This window comes from Camelus ferus, chromosome 12, assembly GCF_009834535.1.
Source record: "Camelus ferus isolate YT-003-E chromosome 12, BCGSAC_Cfer_1.0, whole genome shotgun sequence".
Lineage (NCBI taxonomy): Eukaryota > Metazoa > Chordata > Mammalia > Artiodactyla > Camelidae > Camelus > Camelus ferus.
The window spans coordinates 31,646,699-31,668,461 of record NC_045707.1 but is presented as its reverse complement, the minus strand read 5'-3'; the positions used below and the strand labels follow the sequence as shown (position 1 = coordinate 31,668,461).

The 21,763-nt window shown below is 38.7% G+C and overlaps 1 pseudogene; it reads right to left on the bottom strand.

Moving 5' to 3' along the window:
* Positions 1 to 15,439: 15,439 nt before the first annotated feature.
* LOC102518638 lies at positions 15,440 to 16,537 on the bottom strand (annotated as a pseudogene).
* Positions 16,538 to 21,763: the final 5,226 nt, after the last annotated feature.

The following is a 21,763-nucleotide window of genomic DNA, read 5'->3' as shown; positions in this document are numbered from 1 at the left end:
TAAGAAAAGATGTTCAAATGAAGAACACTCCTTGATATTCCAACTTGTGCTTAAGAGATTAAAGATGAGGAAAACCCTAAAATGGATATTCAACAGAGAATCTCATTCTCTAGTGTATAAGAGAACGTCGGGGTCTATACAGGGTTATGCTCTTCCTGCAGCATTTCTGCCCTCCTGGATGTTGTCACAAGAGCTAGATCATCATCTCCAGCACTTGCTCAAGCTTCCTGGACCACTGTGATGTATCTGTCAGAGCCTGATGAGAGCTCAAGCGTTCACAGTTCCTGACACTCCTACCATCTGTCTTGGATGGTGCCTTAATCACATGTCTTTTTCCTGAATAATAATAATAAAAAAATCTAAATAAAGCATTATAGATATAAGCATGTATAGTCAAATATATAATAAAATACTATATTTATAGGACTTATGTGATCAAATATATGGCATCCACCTTCAAAAATTCTTTGAATAATGCAGAAGATACAAAGATTCTTGAAACAAGATGCCTTTCTTCATAGAGTTTACAATCTAGTTAGGAAGCAGACACTAAATCCAGTAATAATACTATTGCATGAAGTAACTTTTGTAATTGTCCTCTGCATTTTCAGAATCTTGTTTTGATTATTCCCAATGGTGGAAAACACTTCTCTTTTGGCAAATGGTTAGATTTCTGTAAATATCTCAAAGTTATTCATAGCCAAGTCTTGTGAATAAGTTGAGTAATACAGTAGGGTATTACTACTTTTAAAAATAAGTGAAATATGATTTTAAGATTCTGTCTTATTGCTTTAAGTGGCTCATAAAGTATTTTTACAGCAATTTCAAAAAAGGAGTTCCAAGGCAGCATTTCCTGCATAATTAAAAAACTTCAAAAAGTGACTGATTTGAATATGTATGGCCTTTCTGATTGCATAAATCATAGCAACGGTGTTTTAAAATCATTCTTTTACTCAACAGACATGCCCTATTCCTTTGTAAGTGTATTAATAATAATAACTGATAATCATGGCTCACTTACACTGTGCTAACTATATGTATCAATCATCAAAAAATCCTATTTGCATGGAAGAAACTTAGGCACAGAAAGGCTTAGTAACTTGTCCAAGACCACCCCTCTACTCTGTAGCAGTTTCAGAATTTGAACAAAGGCATACTTTGTATAGGTACTATTTCATCAAGCCAAACTAAAGAGACAAAGTTTGAAACATGCATAATTACATATCAACCTCTGCATTTTCATAAACATTTAACCAAAGATTTATACTTATTGTGCTGTAAAGATAAAAGTTCTTTTTTTGGACTTTTATACTCTATACCATATATATTGGTTCCATTCAGTGTTAAAAGCTCCTTTTCATATTCATTGTTTCCCTTGAGTACAAAAAAGATATGAAAATCTCATGAGAGATGTGAATCTGGTTTTGCCTTTAAATGGATTTTCAATCTATTTATAGATTCAAAATAACAGACAAAATAAGATATAGAAAAACCTTTGAATTCTATTAAACTGTGTATTAAAAAACACTGCATACTCCTAAGAAGGCAATGACCAGTGTCAAAAATCAGAAAGTAAGTTTAGGGCAGGGCATGCACTCAAGGGCAATGGAGCCTGATCAAATCTGACCCTCAGGGCTTCGACTCCAACAACTAGGGAGCAGACTCTGCCCCTCACAGGGCAGTGACAGCCATCGAGCAAAGAAGAGGCCCCTGCCCCACATCCAGCGCAGGCTCTGGACACACCACCGGTCACAACCCCTGTCAAGGGGATGTACAGTCTGAGGAAAGACATGGCTGACACGGCTGGCATCCATCCCCAAACCAGCCCTCTCAGCCAAAATATCAGACTCACACAGACTGTACAGCAATGCTCCCACGGTAAAACACCCCTTCAAGGAACTGCCCCCCCACCCCAAACTGTTGATGGGAATGTAATTTGGTGTAGTCACTGTGCAAAACAGTAAGGATATTCTTAAAACACTAAAATCAGAGACACCATATGATCCAGCAATCTCACTTCTGGGCACACATCTGGAGAAAACTAACTCGAAAAGAAACATGCATCCCAATGCTCACAGCAGCACTATTTACAATAGCCAAGACATGGAAACAACCTAAATGGCAATTGACAAATGTCTGGATAAAGAAGCCGTGGTATATTTATACAATGGAATACTACTCAGCCATAAAAAGTAATAAAATAATGCCATTTGCAGCAACACGGATGGGCCTAGAGATTATCATACTAAGTGAAGTTAAGTCAGAGAAAGACAAATATCATATGATATCACTTATTTGTGGAATCTAAAAAAAGTGGCACAAATGAACTTATTTACAAAACAGAAACAGACTCACAAACATAGAAAACAAATTTATGGTTACCATAGGGGAAACAGAGGTGGGGAGGGATAAACTAGGAGTATGGAGTTAACAGATACAAACTACTATATATAAAACAAATAAGCAACAAGGATTTACTGTACAGCACAGAGAACTATAGTCAATATCTTGTAATAACATATAATGGAAAATAACCTGAGAAATACATGTATAACCGAGTCACTCTGTTATACACCTGAGACTCATACAACATTGTAAATAATTATACTTCAATAAAAATGAAAAAAAATCAAGGAACAGATACCAGTTGCTTCAATATAGAAATTTCTAGGTATGGGAAAGTTGTAATTGAAGTCATTCTTTGAAGTCTTAGAAACAGAATATAAATGTATGTCTGTAATTTTGAAAAGCAGTATAAAAATGTGTTCCTGAAGCATAACCAAAAATATTCATTCATGCATTCATTCACATTTTAAATTCAATGAGTAGTTAATTAGGGCATTCTATGTGTGTAATACAATACTGGGGGATGTAGAGGATACTAAAATGTATAAAAAAAGATGCTTTCCTTCACAGAGTTTATAATACAGTTGTGAAAATAAAATGTGTGCCCAATTAACTAGACTGCAAGGTAGCCTGTGACCCAAGGGCATTTTTCCAATTCGATTCAACCAACTTCACTGAGCACTCCTGTGTCTATATTTTACTAGGTACTGATGATACAAATCTGAAAGAAACACTTGTAATATAGAAAAGGTCTTGGATTACCGTTGGTCTCTATGAGGAATGACTGTGTAGCATTTAGAGCTTAAGGAAGAAGTACGTTTCTTACCATCAGAGGTGTGATTCATAGACTGGTGGTGACATTTTGGGGATACAGAGAAAAGGACTTAAGACACAAGTTGACCGGTTATAGTATTTGACCATTATGTTCCTTCAAGTCGTAAGACTTTAAGCTTCTGTGCTTCTTTCAGGGGTAGGTAGGTGTTTCAGAAATTCTCAGGTCATCACGTGTCTGCAGTTGTCTGCTCCAGGTTTAGATTGTGCAGGAGTTGAAATGTTCCTTTAGAAGTATTCATCAGTGTTTTTAAACATAGTCTCATCAACCCAGAAGACGCTGTGTATGGTCATCTACTCTTTTTCCTTTTTTAAAGGCCTCAAAGAGCACATTTCTTCACTTAAAGAGGCATGAATGAAGTAATCACAAACTGATCAAATTTCAGTACCCAGTATTTGGTTCTACAGTTTGTCCAAAATCAAAGGTTTTTTTCTTCAAAGGATCTGACTCACTTCAAATGTCATGCAGAGTCCTGGATTTGGGGGCCAACTAATTGGTTTTATCAAAAGTTGAAAGAGGAAAATGGAAATCCATTACAGCAATAGCATGAAGAGGCTACAGTGCTAATTTTAAAAATGAATTTTGAAGTATTGTCCTCTAAGTTGGTTTGTTTTCTTATTTTGGTTTAAAGTTTTGAGACTAATGAAAATGAACTATTTCCACATCCAAAATAGCAAAGTAAATTTCCATTTTTGCCTTTTTTCCCTATAAAATTAGCCATAAATAATTGGATTGAAAAATCTTTGAGATGTGAGATTTTCACTGTTAAATATTACTTCTAGTCTTTCTTCTAAAATTTCTCTTATAAACTTTTATCTCTGAAGAAAGAAGAATTTTCCTGTGATTCTAAAACTGTCACTGTATGGGTTTCTAATGAGGCTTGTTCTGTCATGAGCCCCTACCAAGCATTTACTAAAGCCAATGGTGTAAATCTGGTAGCAGACGAAGGGATTTTGATGAGTTAGAGTTACAGAAATGAAACAGATGTTTGAGTTATCTTAATCATAGTCTGTGTGGATAGGGCACCGGGGCCATCTAAATGGCAAACTAGGGTTGGTTCGGCTACTTATAGACAGATGGTCAGTGGGAAAACCATTGGAGAGCATGTATGCGTTTGGAAAGTGGGTTTGAAAGTTTGCTGCTATTTTAAACTAGTTTTCAAAAAGGCAGTGTGTAGCCACAATTCAGACCATAGATTTATAATCGGGTTGGCTGGGTTCATATCCAAACTCTACTGCTTACTAGCTTTTTATTTTTCTCTTTGGGGAAGTTCCTTAACCATTCTGTGCCTCAAGTTCCTCATGTTTAAACTGGAAACAATATTAGGATCACAGCAGTTGTGAGGGTTGAATGAGTGATGCATGTTAAGAGCTTTGACCAGTGTCTGACACAGTAAGCACTCGATAAATTCTCAACTCCATGAAGTAGGTGTGTTAATTTTACGTGTCAACTTGATTGGATTAAGAAAGGGCTACCCAGATAACTGGTAAAACAGGATTTCTGGGTGTGTGGTGAGAGTGTTTCTGGAAGAGATCAGCATTTGAATCAGTAGACTGCCTCCTCCAGTGCTGCTGGACATCATGAAATCATTGGTTCTTTTTCTTTAGAGAACTCAGACTAATACCAATATCAAAACCCCTACATTATGGATTAGTTGAGATTATAGTTAAGATTGGTTAACTTTATAGAAGTTAAGGCACAAAACAGTTAAGTAATTTGCCCAAGAGCAGACAGCTGGTAAGTGGCAGAGTTGGGATTTGAACCCAGGCACAGCGGCTTGAGATTGTATATGATGACTCCAGGATATGTAAGAAATTTTGGTTAAATTTTAGTGGCATGATCAAGATCAGGTCTCGGTTTGCTATAATACTGAATATTACATAAGAAAAATGCCTTTCAAATATGAGTACTGCTAATAAAAACAGTTAAGGCTATTAAGCCTCCAGGGAAAAAGAACAAAAGTTTCCTACAACTATGTAACTGAACCCAACTTTAATAGATAAAAGGAGGATGCTGTCGCAAAGGCCACATTTAGATGAAATTCGAACCAGTGGGTAAGGATGAGTGGCTCATTGTACAGCTCACTCACTTAGGACCGTTAATCTAATAAAAGTGAATAAATTCCTTCCATTATTTTTCTTGGCTTACAGGGGGGTCTATAAAAGCTCAAGTATGACAGAGTCACACGAGGGCAGATTCAGCTGAGAGTAGGGGTCTTGAGAAAGTTGTCTGAATTTTTACAAATGTCTTTTCGGCTTCTCTGGCTTGCTTTGACTTAGGTTTACACTGAACTATCGACAAGTTATGGTTTGAAGTGTTTGCTTCCTGAAGCCACCTCCTTTCTCAAGCACCTGAACATGACATGGGTCAGCGGGAGACTGCCACTCTGACCCTGTGGGATAGCCCAGTGATGTGAGCACCGATGGTGGAGTCAGAGCACGGGGGTCTGTGATACAGCTCTGCCTCTTCTTTGCTACATGATATTTAGCAAAGTCCTTAATGGCTCTGCACTTCATTTTCTTCATGTACAAAAGGGAGGTAGTAGTAAAACCCACCTCTTAGGGTTATTGGGATGATGAAGTGAGTTAACAAGAGTAAATCTTAGGTGGATGACCAACACATAGAAAGAATGATAGAAAGGTTCACTCTTCTTCCTGTGAGTGCTGGTGGCCCCCACACGTGTCTTGTTACCCACACACTTGCCCTGTGAACTTGGCTGATGTATCCACTAGTGATGGACTTGCACATCTATGCTTTAGTCACCGAGGACATAGTAGAGTGAAACTTCATTTAAGCATCTTGAGGCTAATCAGACCTCTCAATTAATATGATTTTTAAAAAACTTTGATTTTATAAGGAAAGAATAAGTTAAAATAGTACTGTTAGGTAGTTTAGATAGAATGAGCACTGGGCAGGGGGAGAGGAAGGGGAAAGGAACAATCCAGAACACAAGGAACCTGAGCTGTCAATCAATCAATCAATCACAAAACCAGGATATAAAAACAGGAAAAACAAAGGAGCGGCGCCATTTTTCCTCTCTTGGATCGGCCCACTCCCAATTCTCAGGAGTGTACCATCTTTCACTATTTTTTTTATTTCACTAATAAAAATTTTGCTTATCACACTTTTTTTGTCTCTCCTCAAAAATCTTTTTTTCAGGTGACTAAGAACCAAGGTAATTCTTACTTCCTTTTCCCGGTAACAGCACCATTGTATTTTAATAACTGAGTAAACAGAAAACAACAGTGTTTGAACAAAATACCAGAAAACTCCCAACCTCACATTTTCAGCAGTTTCAGTTTATGCTCTGTCCCATTTCAAATAGGACTGAAACCTCTCACAGCATGCACTCATCACTGATGAATTCTGCCAGTATTCCTCATATGTCTTAGACCAGTCTCTTAACATTTCTAAGCCTCAATTTTCTCATTTATAAAACCAAAGCACTCTTTGCCCAAAGTACTCTTTTTTTCCTGTTAAACTCTGTATATTATTATTTTAACAATAGAAAGTTAAAAAAAATCAAGATTAAGATTTACTATACATTTTTTCTCTCAGATTACGAAGTTTATATTACATAACTGGGGTCCCCTAAATTGAATTCTTTTAAAACAGTCCCAAAGAAACCAGAAGTGAATACAAAAGAACTAAACAAACAAAATAAAAAAGTAAAATGTGCTTCAACTGGAGATTTTCTCTACCTGTAAGTCTCCAAATTTCACACAAACACACAAAAAAAGAACTAAGTTGGGAGGGAGATGAGACGCTGTATATATAAAACATCAAGCTGTTATATGTTGGGCAAAATATGATGTTACTTGAAGAATGATTCTTAGGTGTCACAACATCCCCAGGTTTAGAAAAGCAAATTAATCTAGTCCCCTAAAATCACAAGGTCAGAAAAACAGACTAAAACTTTATAATCCTTTCCATATTCTTTCACTATACACTATTACAGGTATTGTATATAGTTCCCTGTGCTATACGGTAGAACCCTGCTGTTTATCTGTTTTATATATACTACTCAGTATTTGCAAATCCCAAACTCCCAATCTTGTCCTCTATCCCACCTTCCCTCTCTCGTAACCACAAGTTTTCTACATCTGTGAGTCCTTCTGTTTTGTAAATAAATGCATTTGTCTCATTTTTTAGATCCCACATTTAAATATTATATGGAATTTCTCGTTCTCTTTCTAGTTTAGTTCACTTAGAATGACAATCTCTGGGTCCATCCATGTTGCTGAAAATGGCATTATTTCATTCTTTTTCATGGCTGAGTCATATTCCATTGTATAAATATACCACAACTTCTTTATTTAATCATCTGCTTGACGGACATTTGGGTTGTTTTCATGTCTTGGCTATGGTAAATAGTGCTGCTATGAGCACTTGGGGTGCATGCATCTTTTTGAATTAGAGTTTCCTCCAGATATATGCCCAGAAGTAGGGTTGCTAGATCTTACGGTAAGACTATTTTTAGTTTTTTAAAGAATCTCTATACTGTCTTCCACAATGGCTGCACCAAACTATATTCCCAACAGGAGTGGAGGAGGGTTCCCTTTTCTCCACACCCTCTCCAGCATTTATTATTTGTGGACTTCTGTATGATAGCCATTCTGACTAGTGTGAGGTGATAACTCATTATAATTTTGATTTGCATTTCTCTGATAATAGTAATAATGAGCATTTTTTCATATGCTTATTGACCATTTGCATGTCTTCATTGGAGAAATGTTTGTTTAGGTCTTCTGCCCATTTTTTGATTGGGTTCTTTATTTGTTACTGAGTTGGATGAGCTGTTTGTATATTCTGCAAATTAAGCCCTTGGCATCTTCTCCCATTTCGTAGGTTGTCTTTTTGTTTTGCTTATGGTTTCCTCTGCTGTGAAAAAGCTTTAAAGTTTAATTAGGTCCCATTTGTTTATTTCTGCTTTTATGTCTATTGCCTGGGTAGACTGCCCTAGGAGAACATTACTAAGATTTATGTTGAAGAATATTTTGCCTATGTTTTCTTCTGGGAGGTTTATAGTGTCTTATCTTACGGTTAAGTGTTTAAGCCCTTTTGAGTTTATTTCTGTGTATGGTATGAGGGAGTGTTTCTAACTTCACTGATTTACATGCAGCTGTCCAACTTTCTTAGCACCACTTGCTGAAGAGGCTGTTTTTCTCTCCATTGAATAGTATTGCCTCCTTTGTTGAAGATTGACCATAGGCGTGTGGGTTTATTTCTGGGCTTTCTATTTCTGATTCATTGATCCATATGTCTGTTTTTGTGCCAATACCACACTGTGTTGATTACTGTAGCTCTGTAGTATTGTCTGAAGTCTGGGAGGGTTATTCCTCCAGCTTTGTTCTTTTTCTTCAGTATGACCCAGCAATTCTTCTGGTAAGAATTAGTCCTACAGAAATACTTGCACTGGCATGCACAGATATATAAATTTACCATGCAACATTGCTTGTAATATTAATAGCTAAAAACTGGAAATAATCTAAAGGCCCAATAATCTGGAGTTTGTTAAATAAACTATGGTACATTCAATCTATGGAATATTTATGCCATGTAGTCAAAGAATTAAAAAATAAAGTAGATTTCTACATAAGGACATGGAATGATATTCATAACATATAAGTGAAAACAGACCTACACTGCAGTATGTGCAGTATGATCCCACTTTTGGAAAGAAATATAAAACACTCTCTCTCCTTACCCATATGTAAACATGTATATATACATATATGTAAAAGTGCAGAGAAAAGTGTTTGTAAAAAGGTACACCATATGTTAACAGTGGTTCTTTTGGTAAATAGAACATGGGAGAGAGGATAATTAATTTTTTTACTTTGTGTATTTCTGGATTGTTTGAATTTTTTTTTACAGTAACTGTTACTTTTTAATTAGGAAGAAAATTTAAATAAACACACACAGCCACACACACAAACTAAAGTCCAGGTAAATGTTACAGCCTTCCTCTTTAGCACCTTCTTATTCCTTCAGCCCTGTTATCCTGACTTTGCCTAATGAATCAAAGCTCAGCTCTGGATGGACTATGTGCAGAGGTTCAGGTCTAAATACTGAAACAGGGGGATCCTCTAAACGTAAGACTGATGTTACTGACCTCCTTGTTCTGGGACAGATTTTATTAGTAGCAATTTGTGTTAACAGTCTTTGTGGGGCTACTGCCAGCTCATCTCATGTTTATTACTTCAGTGCTCTACTCTAATCCCTTGCGTCTGCTGAGATTCTGCTTCTGATTTTCCATTGTTCTATGTGTGTCTCCTCAAATTTGAAAGTTTTTTATTGGGCTGGATTTTATATTTATTAATTGAAAAAGTAATGTTTGTATGTATTTTTTCCTAACGTTTTCTTTGTAGTAACATGTTCTCTTTGTCCAGATTATCAACTACATTGATCTTTTAGTCCTGTTAAATTCATTGAGCATCTGTTGAAACTGGAACAACTGTTCTGTTTACTAGGCTATCACCAGTATTGGACAGCCATATAGCAACTGAGTGTCCCAGACTGAAAACTTCACTACCAAATATGCTCACAGGTTGCCTTTACCACTTTCTATTTTAATACATGCTTAAAATTTTTCTGATGATAAATTAATGCCTTTTTGGTCTAGAATCAAAAGGTTTCCTGATATTTAAATAAGTAACAGCATAGATAAACAACAAGTTTCTTATGTATAGCACAGGGAACTATATTCAATTAGTAACCTATAATGACAAAGAATATGAAAACAAATATATGTTATGTATATGTATGACTGAAACATTATGCTGTACACCAGAAATTGACACATTGTAAACTGACTATACTTTAAATAAATAAATAAATAATAGCACGAACTCCTGATGTTTGTAAGGAATACAGTTTAGAATGATGTAATTCCCAAGCACTGTGGTAGCAAAAAATTTCCCCCATGAGATGCAATAAGGCATTACTAAAATTTTCTTAGTAATTCCTTCAAATCTCTAATGATTTTATAAATACAAGACTAAAATTTTATTTGAATCATTTGAACTTTTCCATTTACGGAGGTTTTAATTTGTGTTCTTTGTTTTTGATTGTTATGCATTTTAGAACCAAACCTTTTTTATCATTTACTAAAAGTCCCCGCTTACAAGAAGACAAGTAGAAACAGTGAAACGAACTTGAGATGTGGATACTCTGCAGACAGCTAGGCCCACACATTGGTGGACAGACTCATTCTCACCTTGATACAACTTTGCAACCTTAGCAAGATCACAATCTACCATGGGAATCAGTCACAAATGGTTAAACAATGAAAGTTAAATTTGTGCATGCTAAAGTCTGCTATATTTACAGTGAATTAGCCAACACTAATTATTTCTTTTCTTTGTTGCTACTCGTCACTTTGTGGGAAAAAAGTGACTCACTGTTATAGAGCTCTGTCCTTCAGTGTCCAACTTACCCTTCCAAACCTTTACAGGTAGCTTAGTGGAAAAAGTACAGATGGAACAGTATCTTTCCTTGGCTTCAGGATTCATGTTTCTGTTGGGAAGAGCACTGGATTTGGAGTCTGGATATCTGTCACTTCTAAGCTATGGTCTTGACCAATTCACTTACTCCCTGGTCTACAGTTTCTACATTGCAATATGACCTGTTAGGGCAGCAAAGTTCTATAAAGCTCCTAAGCTTCAGATTTAAATGTCCACCTGCTTATTAGGTAACTCCAATTGGGTATCCTTTGCATACCCATTAAATACCTCAAAGATGACATGTCAAAACAGAACTCTTAATTTTTCCCATCGTATTTGTTCCTGTCTTTGTCTGATCTGTTTCAGTTAAGGGTTTCACCATGTTTCCAGCTTTTTAGAACAAAAACCTAGGAGTGAGACATCACCAAGATGGCGGTAGAGGAGACCTCAGCCTCCCTCCGACGAAGATCAACGATTAGACAGTTATCCACAAACAAGAATAGCTCCAGGAGAGCTCCGGAGTGTGACTTAAGAAAACCCAGCAACACAGCAGAAGTGAAAATCTGAGAGTAACTGTACAAAAAAGGAAAGAAGATAGCTTCATTTTGATTACTTCCTCAAACATGCAGACATCCATGCAAAGCTACAAGAGTCACAAAGAATCAGGGTAACATGCCTCCACCAAAGAAATACAGTACACTTGTAGTAACTGATCCTCAAAAATGTAGATCCAGAAACTGCCTGACAAATAATTCAAAATAATTGTTCCAAATATGATCAGAGAGCTACAAGAGAACATAATACACAATTTAATGACAATCTACGGAGTGAGAAAAATATTTGCAAGCCAAATATCTGATAAGGGGTTAGTATCCAAAATATAAAAAGAACTCATGCAACTCAGTAGCAAAAAACCAAATTACTAATTAAAAATGAGAAAAGGACGTAAACAGACGTTTTTCCAAAGAAGATATATGAATGGCCAACAGGCGCATGGAAAGGTGCTCAACATGACTAACTGTAAGGGAAATACAAATCAAAACCACGATGAAACATCATCTCATGCCTGTTAGAGTGGCCATCATCAAAAAGACAAGAGATGACAAATGCTCTTCCATATGATCCTGTACGGAACAATCATATGATCCAGCAGTTCCACTTCTGGGAATATATCCAAAGGAAATAAGAACACTATGTCAAAGAGACATCAGCACCCCCATATTTATTGTAGCATTATTCACAATAGCCAAGACATGAACATCACCTAAGTGTCTACCATGGATGAATAAAAAAAAATGATTTATATATATGTATTATATGACATATAATATATATATATTCTTCAGTTATAAAAATAAAGAAAATTCTGTCATTTTTGACAACATGGATGAAGCTGGAGAGCATCATGCTAAGTGGAGTCATTCAAAGAAATAAATACACTGTATGATATACCTTATATATGGTATCTAAAAGCATCAAACTTACAGAAGCAGAGTCGAATGGTGGTTAATAAAACTTGAGAGGTGGGGGAAATAGGGAGATCAAAGGGTACAAACTTTCAGTTATAAGATGGGTATGTTCTGGGGATCAAGCATACAGCATGGAGACTCTAGTTAACAATACTGTATTATACACTTAAAAGTTACTATTAGAGTGGGGCTTTAATATTCTCACCATAACAAGAACAAAATGTTAACTACGTGAGGCTAAGGCTATGTTAACTAATCTTATTTTGGTAAGCATTTCACGAAATATATGTATATCAGGTCATCTCATTGTATACCTTAAACACATACCATGTTATATGTCAATTATACCTCCATAAACTGGACAAAAAATCCTAGAAGCCATATCCAAATCCATCTGTTACTCTTATCAGATTAACCTCCAATACATTTCATCAGTTTACATCATCTTCACTTCTTATCTCCTGTGGTATCACTGTTTTACTTAGCCTCCTCTTTATTTCATTGGTGAGGGAGGGATTTCCAGCCTAGCGTTATGGGGATGGCCAAACACACCCAACACTGGACAGATGAAATTGACAGCAGTCTACTAGTCATGTATACTTACAGCCCAGGGGACACCACACACCACGCGGGGCCAAACAGAAATTGCACTTAGGAACGAGTGAACAAGCAGAGGCTGAGACAGACTGGCTTTGTAGTAGTAAGATGATGGGGTGTCCCCTGGTTCCTGCAGGAGGATGTGACTGTCTTGTTTGAACAATTCTGAGTGCTGGTGAAGAACCAAAGCTTGCTACTCAGGGATGAGCAGGAATTGCACCCAGTCTGCTTGATAAGGAGGGTTGTTTGGCTAGGGGACGTTATTTATGGGGCAGGGGGGAGGGGATCTTGTGGTTAGGCAATTTGATGCCCTTCTGATTTTATCAAGTGTCAAAGGAGCACGTAATATTGAAACTAGTTCTTATACCAGTCACCCTGGTCCAAGGCACTATAATCTCTTACTGGAATTACTGTAACATTCTACTTCCTTAAAATTGCTTTCTTACCATCTTTATACAACCTATTCTCCAAAAAGCAGAAAGATCTTTTATAAGAGATAATCAGATTACAGTGCTCCCCAACTTAACGTCCCTCTATGACTTCCTGCAACATTTAGAATACAACTGAAATTTCTTACGGAGGTCCAAAAGTTTCAAATGATCCGGTTCCCACTTTCCTTCTTAGTCTCAAATGCCAAATTCTTAGGCTTCCCCCTCCATTACTCAGACTTGAGCACAACTTCTGTCCTTGGAAAAGGCCAAACTCATTCTAATCTCAGGGCACTTCCACTTGTGGTTATTTGTACCTGGAAAGCTCTGCCCAAGATCTATGTTCATCACGCAGGTCTTTGTCAAATGTCACTTTCTGAGGGAACCCACCTTGTCACTCAGCAAACAGTGGCCTACACACCTTCCAGGCACTCTCTGGCCCCCGTACCTTGCTTCCTTTTTTTTTTTTTTTCATAGCACCTGTTGCCAGTAAAATTATCCTAAGCATTTATTAATTGATATACGTGGAAGTTTTCCAAGGATGAGGATTTTGTTTTGTTCATCACTGTATCTCCAATGCCTACAAGAGTACCTGGCACATGGTCGGTGCTTAATAAGCATTTATTGAACAAAAGAATAGGACTTCTGTGTTTTTAAATCTCTGTTTAAACACTTCAGTCAGATACTCTTCCGCAGCCTAGCATGCTCTTAGGAACTCGACTTCTGGAAATTTCAGCCTAAGAAAATAATCTTTTCTATCAATATTGAAACATCCCCACATCTTGAAGCTGACTGTTTTATCAGTGGCTTTTTGAGGGCTAAAAAACGGATTTACTTTTATGAATCTCACTGTTGGTTCTTTCAATATGAGAAAAACCCAGTCCTGGCATCACACTTGTTTTCATACTGCAGGATTCCTGACTAACCCTACGGGTTTGCAAATGTTCCTCTTGGATCATGATGTGAGAAGTGCCACACTCAGTATCTCCTCCCCTTTTCTGTATCCAAATATAAAAGCCATCACATCATTTTCCATTGAAATTTAAACTGCTCACTAAACTTTGCTGGCTTTCGTTACTATCTGTAACATCCCACCCTCAGAGAGCTTGAATAAGCCTAAATTCATGACCAGAACAGCCAGGCTTCTGAACTTTGCTTCACCAAAGCTGTGATCAAAGACTTGAGAGAAGAAAAGATAATTTGTCACAGAACTGATTTTGCCTCGGGAGAAAAAAATGTTTGATTTCCTCTAAGAAGTTAAGAGCTCTTCAATAAGCATTAGGATCCACTGCTGAGAAATTCTTTTCTTTATGAAAAGACATTCTAAGTGGTATACCCCCTACCAATAAGCATGATGGCCTTAACAAATAAGGAAAGAATTATTTTCAACTTTCAAATTCTCCTTTGTTAAGCAATAAGGAATGAGAGGTGAAAGTAATGTTGAAATCCAATTTTATTTTCCAATGGTCTTTATTTTTAAAGTCTTACATTTTCTTGCCTGAAGCAATGACCATTTAATTTCAAAAGTGTAAAAGAAAAGGCCCACAGACATTCCTATCGCTATTTGGAGACTCTTTACATCCCTTTTATGATAATATCTACTTAGTATTTACTTAACACTTCTCTTAATCATCTTAAGTTCCTCTTCAAATTGACCTGGTGCTAAGTCAGGCATACATGTAAATTGATGGGTGAAAAAAATCAAAGCAGAGATGATAAAAATTACCAGTTATGAATATAGGCAAAAACCGACCCAAGGGGGCAAAATAATTGAACCACTTTTGTGTATATAGTATTGTTGCTGAAGAAAGGAAATTTGGTCTTAATATCTGACGTGTTTAGAATTCAACCTGTAGCTAAGTCAGTTGCATAGTGATTAAAACAGATTAATACTTTGGTGTTGGCTCAGTCTACCCCAAACTGAAACAACAAATCAAACAAGTAACCAACTTGATGTCTAGCTATATTGCTTTTCTATTGCTGCCACAAGAAATAACCACAAAGTTAGCTATTTAAAACAACACACACTTATTACCTCTTGGTTCTGTAAATCCGAAGTCCAGGTGGGTCTAAGTTCTCTGTTCCAGATCGCACAAGGATTAGCCAGGGCCCCTATCTGGAGTCTTTGGGGGAGAATTCACTTCTAAGCTCATTCAGGTTGGTGGCAGAATTCAGTCCCTGAGGTTGCAGGGCTAAGGTCCCCATTTCTTTCCTGATTGTCAGTTGGAAGCCTCTTTCACCTTGAGGCTGCCTGTGTTCCTCATTTTTTCTTTTTTGGCCGAGTTTTCTGGTTTTATTAACACAAACGTAATGTGCAGCTGTCTATTCATGCTCTTCGCTGTGCAGCCTGGCGTTGGGTTGGTGACTCTCACGGCCAGCTAGGATGCTCTCCCCACAACGGCTTTGCGGGTCTTGGAGGAGACCTGTGAGCAATCTCAGCCCAGTGAGATTTGTTGCACATCAGCGGCACTTCAAGCTGCTTAATGTTGTGGACCAGGAACTTCCGGAAGCCACTGGGCAGGATGTGCTTGGTTTTCTTGTTGCTCCCACAACCTGTGTTGGGCGTCAAGATCCGGCCCATGAGTCTCCTGCGCACCCTACTGTCAGCACCTCTGGGTTTCCACCAGTTTCGCTTCATTCTGACGTGTCAGGTCTGACTGGTGCCAGCTGAACTTCTTGGTCCTCTTTTTGACGGTCCTGGGCTACAGAGTGGTCTGAGGGCGGCCACGGTGCCGAGTAGGAGACAGCTGCTACCTCCTCTAGGTGGCGCCCAGGAAGAGACGAGGCTGCCTGTATTCTCTGTCACTCTGTCCACCCCATCAGGCTTTCAGTCTCTCTGACTTCCCTTCTGCCTCATCGCTTCACCTGCCACCAGCTGGAAAAAATGTTCTGCTGTTCATGTGATTAGATAGGGCACATCTGGGTAATCCAGACTCATCTCTCTCATTAGATCTGTAAACTTCATTACATCTGCAAAGTCCCTTTTGCCATATTCAAGAGTTTCAGATACTAGAGTGTGGACATGGCTGTGGGACCGTTCTGCATACCACACCGGTTTATACAGCTCCACCTGTATACTATGAATATGAATTTTAAGGCTCCTGTTTTGGTACGTGTTACTCACACTAGCCTTCTCTCTGTTTCTTGACTGTGCTATGTCTGTTCTCTCTTCAGGACCTGAGCACATTGTACTGCAGGAGCTCAAGGTGCTCGAGGCCTGGCAGGTTCAAGGATTCGGGAAGACGAAGAACACTCACCTCTGACATGCCTTTATTGCGGAGCGGAGTATACAGGCTTCCATGCCAGCGGCGGTGGTGCGGCAAGTCCGGCTCGCCTTGCATAGGGAGACAACAAAGCGGGCATCCAGCCAACCGCGTGGACTGCGTGGGCTAACCACTGCGCTTGCGCAGCACAAGTCATCATTACATAACAATACAGAGCACCGCGCATGCGGGAAGCTGTTGCTCAGTCACTGGGCACTGAACATCCAGCAAGGAGCCCGACTGGCTCCGTTTTCTCTACACACGTGCTGTGCCTGTTGCTGGGAATGCTGTGCCCCTGGTTCTTTCTTGTCATTCAAGTCCAAGTGTAGACGCCACCTCCTCTGAGAGGCAATCCCGGGTCCTCTTTGTAAAGCTGCCTCTCTGTTCTTCAGTCCCTGTATCCCATTACACGGTATCAGTTTACTTGTAAGTTATCTGTGCTGCTTGTTTGTCTCCCTGTTTACTGTCTGCCTCCACCCATGTGCTTCAAGCTTCCGGAGGCCAGGGGCTCCAGCTGCCCAGCTTATCACTGCTTCTCCTATGCCAAGATCAATGCCCAGAACGTGGGAGGAACTCAATACTTGTTGCCTATCCCGTGTTTGAATTCCTCCTTTGAATAAATAAAATTAACCATTTTTTCCACTTTTTTATCTTTTAGTTAAAGCCAATACGTTATTTTAATGAAAGATACCATCATAAATACATTTCACCTGTTATGAAAGTAAGTACATGTCTAAGCCTAAAGTGAAGCCGGACTGCAAGGAAACTGGGCGGCCGACTCGTGCTGTAAGACTTAGGGCGGGACTTCTCCACCCTGGCTGCACATTAAAAGCACCTCGGAAATACTAAAAAGAAATTGATTGTCAGGCCCCACACTAGACAAATTAAGGCAGAATCTCTGGAGAGGGGGCTGTGGTATATTTAAACATCTTCTGTGTCCTCCTGTGATGACCAGCAGTTGTTGCAAGAGCTCCAAGAGCCTGCAAGCAGCGCTGAAGCCGGGGAAGTGGGTACAGGACCCCACCCGGAGAGGCCCACAAGCAGAGTCAAGAAAGTCCACCAAGGGCACAGTTACTGGTGCCGGCCTTACTCTCCTACAATAGTGTATTAATCTGCCATCATAAAGTACCACAAACTGGGTGGCTTAAACAACAGAATCTCAGTCTGGAGGCTAGGTGTCCAAGGCCAAGGTGTTGCCAGGGCTGGTTCCTTCTGAGGGCTGCCTTTCTCCTTCTGGTTTCTGGTAGTGTGTGGGCCATCTTTGGCATCCCTTGGCTTGTAGATCTTTGCCTTCATCTTCATGTGGCACTCTCCCTGTGTGCGTGTCTGTCTCCAAATTTCTCTCTTTTATAAGGACATTAGCCATATTGAATAAGGGGCCCCCCACCCTTCTTCGGTGTGACCTCATCTTAACTAATTACATCTGCCACAAACTTATTTTCAAATAAGGTCATGTTCTGTGGGTGCTTGGGTTTAGGACTTCAACATATGAATTTGGGGGTGGAGAACACACAGTTCAACCTATAATTCACAAACATAAAACTAGACAAAATACATGCCATGACTGTTTCCAGTCCCAGCTCTGGACTGAGGTCCTCAGGAGAGTGGAAGCACACAAAGTGTGGCCGAGCTCTTGGGCAGGGATGCTCTCCAGAACTAGGAAGATGGGAGTGGAGCCCAGGCCGAGCACTGTGGTTGCCCTGAGCTAAGGAGGCAGAACTGGGCTGCAACAGCAGCCAGAATTTATGAGACAAAGTACAGGAGAAGGAAGCTGTGTAGGCTGGGAAGTAAGGGCAGAAGTCCACCTGGAGGTTCCCTGCAGGTGCTGGTCTCAGCAGGGAATCGCCATGAGACCTTTTGGTGGGTGGCCATTGCCGAGCTGAAAGCTGAAAGCTGAATTTGACCAACGGTGCTCTTGTGAAATACATTTTAATTGATAATGCTAGGGTTTTTGTACAAAAGAGTAATAATATGGAAGTTATACCTTCATCAGTGAGAGATGTCCTTGAATTTATTTTTAGGTGTCTAAGTTGAAGACTAGTTTTTTAATGGTAGAAGATAAACTGTCCCAGGATCCTGTATTAAGAGAAACCTAAGGGTATTTCAAGTGACACACCAATGGTGTTAGATGAGAATATTTGCATCCTTAGTTTCACCATCACCTAAGTCTCATTGAATTCTGTGAATTCCTATGTTTGTATCGTCTGTTTCTAGAAGTTATTCTGCCCTTGTTCTGTGTCATCTCACTCATAGGAGAAATAGAAGACAGAGCCCAGTGCTGGGGGCATATGGGTGCTGGGAATAGATGGAGCACCTCTGATATTTTATTGGGACCCCAATAAAGTTCACACCTCAAGAGTAAGGGCCATTCCCTAGGACCAAAGACAAAAAGTAAAATATGTACACCTTTACTAACAAGAAAATAAAGCCACGCCTGGTCGAAAGGATTGACTTAACATGATAATACATAACACCAACTTGAAGGAAGATAATCAATCCACATTCTCTATAATGCATTATCCACAATATCCAGTGTATTATAAAAAAATTACTGGACATGCAAGTAAGTAGGAAAATAAGACCCTAATCAAGAGGAAAAAGAGAGTCAAAAACCCCTGAACCATATTACACTACACAAAGATCAACTCAAGATGCAAATATAAAAGCTAAAATTATAAAACATCTAGAAGAAAAGGTAGGGGACTATCTTCATGACCTTGGAGGTAGACAGGAATTTTTAGAGAGGACACAAGAGGCACTAACCATAAAAGAGAAAGAGTGTTAAATTGGACTTCATTGAAGTTAAAACCTTCTGCACATCAGAAGACACCATTTAGGAAATGAAACTGCAAGCTACGGATCGAAAGTATACGTTTTCAGTTCATATAGCTGACATATACCTTTATGACTGGGATGTATGAAGAGCTTCTATAAATCAATGAGAATAAGACAAATACCTAAAATGTTTTTTTTAAACAAGGCAAAGAAGTCTTTCATACAAGAATTTATATGATGGCCAATAGGCACATGAAAAGACAAATTAAGAACACTAGGACCTTTTCACATGTATTAGAAATGGCTAACATTTAAAAAGAGACTGAAAAAAAAATGTTGGTAAGGATGTAAAGCAAATATAACCTTCATGTGTTGTAGATAATAGTGTAAAATGTTACAACTATTCTGAAAAACTGGCAGTTTCTTACAGTTAAAAATCTCCATTCCTAGGTATTTTCCTAGGACAAATGGAAAATTAAAATTCCATCAATAGGAGAATGAGTAAACAAATCATGGAATATTTATACAGTTGCATAATAAGAAACTAAAAAGAGTGAACTACTGTTCCACTCACTGACGTGGATGAAATTCAGAAGCACTGTATTGAGTGGAAGAAGTCAGACACAAAAGATTACATTCTGTATTGATACCATTTTTGTGGGAAGTTCAAGAACAGTCAAAATTAAACCTATGATCTACAATGAGGTATCACCTCACACCAGTCAGAATGGCCATCATTCAAAAGTCCACAAATGACAAATGCTGGAGAGGCTGTGGAGAAAAGGGAACCCTCCTACACTGTTGGTGGGAATGTAGTTTGGTGCAGCCACTGTGGAACAGTATGGAGATTCCTCAAAAGACTAGCAATAGACTTACCATATGACCCAGGAATCCTGCTCCTGGGCATATATCCAGAAGGAACCCTACTTCAAAAAGACACCTGCACCCCAGTGTTCATAGCAGCACTATTTACAATAGCCAACACATGGAAACAGCCTAAAAGTCCATCAACGGATGACTGGATAAAGAAGGTGTGGTATATTTATGCAATGGAATACTATTCAGCCATAAAAATGACAACATAATGCCATTTGCAGCAACATGGATACTCCTGGAGAATGTCATTCTAAGTGAAGTAAGTCAGAAAGAGTAAGAAAAATACCATATGAGCTCACTCACATGTGGAATCTAAAAATAAATAAATAAATAAATAAATAAATAAATAAATAAATAAATACAAAACAGAAATAGACTCATAGACATAGAATACAGACTTGTGGTTGCCAAGGGGGAGGGGGCTGGGAAGGGATAGACTGGGAGTTCAAAATTTGTAGATACTGACAGGCATATGTAGAATAGATAAACAAGATTATACTGTATAGCACAGGGAAATATATACAAGATCTTGTGGTAGCTCATAACAAAAAAAATGTGACAATGAATATATGTATATTCATGTATAACTGAAAAATTGTGCTCTACACTGGAATTTGATAAAACATTGTAAAATGACTATAACTCAATAAAAAATGTTTAAAAAATTTAAACCTATGGTGATAGAAATCAGAGTATTAATTTCTTCTGGGGAGAAACTGAGGCAAAGGGAAGGGAAGGAGGCACAAGGGCCATTTCTAGAGTGATGGACATGCTCTAGTCTAGGTTGCAGTGTTGGTTTTACAAATGTAACCTATCAGAAGTCATCAAATTGTACATTTTAGATGTGAATTTTACAGTAGATAGATTGACTTCAATAAAAATGTTTCATAATTGAAAAAATTAAAAAGAGAAAGAGAAAAGAGAGGCCACTATGGCAAAAAGGACATTTAAAAAGTTGTACCCATCTTTCACTTGGACCAGCTCTCCTGGTAGACGGTTTAGTTTGCTAGATATGAGTGGGTTCCAGACGGAACACTGCGGGGTTCCCAGCAGTTTGTTGTAGGCTGTTGGAGCCGTGACTGCGGAACTCTGTGGCGGGCTTCAGTGCCTCAGAGGGACTGTAAACCACCATGGAGCTTGGCTTTCAGCTGATCTTGGGGAAGTCGCGAGAAGTCGTAGCAGAGCTGCTGCCAGATGACATGAGACCAGGCCTTGTCCACAGGAGCCTCCAGTGGGAGTCAGTGGTGTGTGTATCGGTCATTGGCTTTTTGGTGGGTCTTATATATTTGTTCAGACTTATGCATTAGGTTAGAAGCTGATTTTATGTGAAAGGAAAATTTCAGTTGCATGCACACTGGCTGCACTGATTCAGGTGAAGCATCAATTTCTTTTTTTTTAACGTGCTTAGTTCTGTTCAAAAGGAATATTTAGATAAGGACTCATCTTTAGAAGATACCAGCCTAGGAAAAGATTCATCAAAACTCCAGAGCCTGGTGGACACCTATGGGAAGTTGAAGAGCTCCAACTTGATCCTAAGGGAAGAAATGATATTCTATATAGAAATCCTCTAGGGAAAGAAATAAAGAAGGAAAGATCCAGACCCTCAAGACAAAAAGAGTTAATGGCTGAAACTATAAGGATGATCCGGGCACCAGAAAATGACTTAGGAGACTCACATCACAAGAAGACTTTCCCAACACCGCAGTGGCTGGAAGCCAGCATCCTTACTGTT